At 37.6% G+C, this 4,242-nt stretch overlaps 1 long non-coding RNA gene across 1 annotated transcript; it reads left to right on the top strand.

The window, feature by feature from the left end:
* Nucleotides 1-808: 808 nt before the first annotated feature.
* Nucleotides 809-1,823, top strand: LOC127628681 (uncharacterized). The gene is made up of 3 exons (XR_007968692.1): nucleotides 809-1,187; nucleotides 1,353-1,512; nucleotides 1,598-1,823. It is a non-coding gene; the product is annotated as an uncharacterized LOC127628681 (long non-coding RNA).
* Nucleotides 1,824-4,242: the final 2,419 nt, after the last annotated feature.

Below are 4,242 nucleotides of genomic sequence, written 5' to 3'. Positions count from 1 at the left end.
TGTATGGTGAAGCTAGAATTAATAAGACCACAGTTATAGGCTTGTTACTTTAATAGCCCGATGTTCCTGGGGACTCGGCTAAGGTTATTCATGATTAATGTAACTCAAATGAAAACAGTTATTGTAGGCAGGTAAGTTTCCCTAGCTGGTCCCCTCTGTGTAAAATGCACAATAAAATTCTTATTGAAGTTTTCAACTCAGTCATTCGTTTAAGATGCAATCTTGTGTTATAAGTATTAGGCTATCATGATTATACAGTGAGCAAGCTATATAAATAAGTATTTAATATAATAAGTGTAGAGCAACAACCGAGGGTGTAAGGTAAAGGCTGAATATTGTAGATTTATTACAATATGTTGCATGTTTGAATTAAAATACCTGTGGATATGCAGGAGCACACACTCTACAAAGGCCTGACTGGAGATTTGCCTGATCTATCCGTCCTTCAGGTGAGTAGGGATATAACAATAGCACATTTCACTGTACAGTATGATATATCAACCAAAATCAGTATACCAATATTTCATTTTCTTTTTCCTCCCTTTTACAAACAAATATTCTGCTTCAAAGAAAAAAAATGAAATTGATGTTATCATAAGGGTTCTTCATTATGAACTTGTATGCCATGCATAACATACTGTGGATAGAAATTACAGGGAAAGTTACTGGTATGATAATTGTGGTTATATTATATTACTATTATATTTAGTGTATTGTTAATCAATATATTGTTACTTCCCAGATGACAGCTGCTCGCTTCAAGAGCAGGTGAAGCAAGTTGGGACAATGTTGAAGACATTTGCTCGCACTGGGCAATCGGGTACAACTTGCAAACAACACCTGTGGTTGTTGGTTTAATTCCCACTGGGGCCACCTGTACATGTAGTAGACCTAGATATAAATGTCATAGTTTAGTATTTGAAGGTCCAGGACTGACTACTTTATTCTTTTATTCTGGGAACCCCTGTAGGTGCAGATCAAACCCTAATGCTGCAACGTCTTGGGAGTTTGGCGATGTTGTGCGTAGCATGGACGACAAAATGCTATGCTGCAACGTTTCAGTGCCAATGTGTCTGTTGGAGAGTTATCCCTGACAGGGGATCTGTTACTCCCCCCTAGACACCCAGGAACATTTGGCGTTGCTTGACAACAGTTTGAGGCAGGATAAAGAGCTCCAGCAACGATTTGTAAGTGTGCCGATTTCGTTTATAACGGTATAGGGTAATCTAAAAAGTACAATTACGATCGTACACTGCATATTCTACAGTCTGAATCCACAGCCTGTCACATTTTAAATTTATGAGAAGTTTCAGAGAAATGTAATTTGTAACATGTTTTTTTTGTATTTTCAGCTTCGGTTTTTGGCAATCAAATGTGGGAGGGACCTAAAGACAACCGTGTGGCGAATGCTTCAGAGTATCTTCTCTAATCACCTTTCCATCAATACAACCTGGACTGGTGTAGGGGATAAAGCATGTTTTAGAGACATGTTCCTGAAGACCATTGTTCAAAGTAAGTTGGATATTTTTTTATATTCAAGTAGATGTGTATGACCTTATGCCATTCAAATGGAATGACAGATCTTTATTTTCTACAGGAGCCATCCGGAAGAACCCGGCAACACAGGATGCCACTGATGAGGCGATCCAGGTTAACGTTACGCGTTACCTGAAAGGAGCATCTGAACATGAAGGTGGAAAAAGGCGCCGCACAGCTGAGAGGGACCCACAGCCGACCCCTTAAACCTAGGCTGACTACTGACACCCCAGCATCACTGACAACTGGAACCCTTTCTTTATCCTGCAGTCAGTAACATCAAGACCCCTAAAAAGCCTGCTAAAAGTGTCAGACTACACTCACCCAATCCACACTGTTCACTGTGGAAATTGCTCTTTTTTTTTCTTTTTTTTTTCTCGTGACCCTGCTTTGAGGGCAGCTCCTTGGATGAATATGGGATGGTTTGTCCTTTTATACAGGCGCACGAGGAATCACTGAAGATATGCCAATTTGCACTGCCTCATTCTGGAGGTCGGGGAAAACCGGTGATTCTTAGCCCAGAAGTCCCCAACCTCTCCAGACATTCTGATTGGCTGTGTTCTCTACAGCCAGATTTTCTGCTGTTAATTATATTTATTCCCACTTGTTGTCATGTGTAAGTTGAATGTCAAAATGTATATTATACCTGCACATTCCTTGATACCAAAGATCACAATTATTTAATATACAATTTGCTGCTTATTTCATTGTTACAGTGCTTAACTATTCTATTTTTAAATATAGCTTGTAAATCCTAGATTATACATCTAATACTTGATATTTGCACATTATCTGGTATCAAATATTCTACTTACCGTGACTTTAGTATTGGCTTATTTCATTCCATCAGTGCTTAACAATTCTAATATAGTTTGTAAATCCTATTTCATACCTCTGATACTTGATATTGCACATTAACTAGTACCAAAAATTCTACTTTCATTCCATCACAGTGTTTAACTGTTATTCTATTGTTACATATAGCTTGTAAATCCTTGTGCCACAAGTCAGCATTGCAGTTATAATGGTATATTCTACTCCAGAGCTTTACTCTAAATTATTACCACTTAACCTATTATTAGAAATGACTTGTAAATATGATGTTATACCTCAATTTATTTGGCATCCTGCACTTTATTTGGTACCAAGTATCCTCATTGCTTGTGTTTACTGGTAATTCTTTTCATCCCAGAGCTGACCTCTTTATATTATTAACAATTATTGTAAGTGCTACAATAGTGTTTTTTTTTTAAAAAAGAAATTGGAAACCTGCATGTTCTTTTGTGTGTGTATATATAATGTTTGTATTTTTCTGTTATTTATATTTCAGTGATGACATCTTGTTTCAATGACAGTTACTGTACTTTGAAATGTGGAATTAAAACGCCAAATGGAAATTTGTCTGGTTTGATCAATCATTATTCTTGATAAACTGCATGCTATAAATATATATATATATATATATATATATATATATATATATATATATATATATATATATATATATATATATATATACATATATATAGACATAGCGGCAGATCGCTCGAAAAAAGCGTTTGCCTCCGACGGTCCGCCTTCGATATAACGGCGGCGGAGCGTCCGCGTATCGAAGGCGGTAGGAAGGCGGCTGCCGCTTTTAAAAAGCGGCTGCCGCCGGCGGACCGCCGTCGAACGTGTTTGCGATATCGCCATTCTGCCGCTTCTACTGCCGCCGGCGGACCGCCGACTTCTTGCTATCTCCAGTGTGAATTTGAATTTGATCATTAAGATGTCCTTTACGTTTGAAACTCTGTCCACAGTGGACACATGTGTAAGGCTTCTTTCCAGTGTGAGTTCTCATGTGGTCATTAAGGTGTCCTTTATAAATGAAACTCTTCCCACTCTGAGGGCATGGTAAAGCTTTTTTTCCAGTTATGTAATGATGAGGTTCCTGAAACTGATGATTCTCCTCTTCATTTAGATCCTGAATTTCCTTTTTCACATTCACTAGGTCAAAAAATAAACATAGTAAATTGTCAAAATATAGAAAGCAAGTGATCTCTGGTTTGCTTAAAAAGACGGTAGATATATGTTTTTCAAAACCATAACCATTTAGATTATTCATTGTCTCTTTATCTTGTTTTATTTACATGTTAAAAGTATGTTTTTAGAAAAAGTTAATGGAATTGAATCGCAGGTACAGTCAGAAATGCATCATTCACTCTGGCCATGGTTTAGCGTGGAGGAAAGAATAGCCATGTTACCAAAGTTACTTATTCATTCCTATGAAAAAACGGAGAAAAATCCAATTGGTTAGACTATTTTAAAGGAATAGTGCCAGGGTCCGGAAAATGCAGTTGTTTCATTCGCAGTGTCAGGTTCCTATGCTCATCTACCCGAGCAACCTGTAAAATGTCTTGGGTGTAACAAATAAAAACAAATGCCATTAGACATAGACACGTTTGAAGAAGCAGACTTGATTATATTTTGAAGAACAGACGAAAGAATAGCCGTCGATGTGCATGTGTAATTCGCCATGTGATCAGAGGTTTATTGGTGCTCGCGCTTTCTAGCAGAACACAAGCAATTGACGAGTTCTCACTATTACTTCTCTGTCAGTTTTCTGGGAATTTTCAAGAATATGTGGTCTATGAGAACGCTGCATATGATCTCTGACCACCTTAGGATGCAACAGCACTGGGACTACACTTGAATTGTTATATT

This window comes from Xyrauchen texanus, chromosome 35 (assembly GCF_025860055.1).
Source record: "Xyrauchen texanus isolate HMW12.3.18 chromosome 35, RBS_HiC_50CHRs, whole genome shotgun sequence".
In the NCBI taxonomy this organism is placed as follows: domain Eukaryota; kingdom Metazoa; phylum Chordata; class Actinopteri; order Cypriniformes; family Catostomidae; genus Xyrauchen; species Xyrauchen texanus.
Note: the sequence above shows the minus strand (reverse complement) of the source record. Positions and strands in the feature narration are given on the sequence as shown.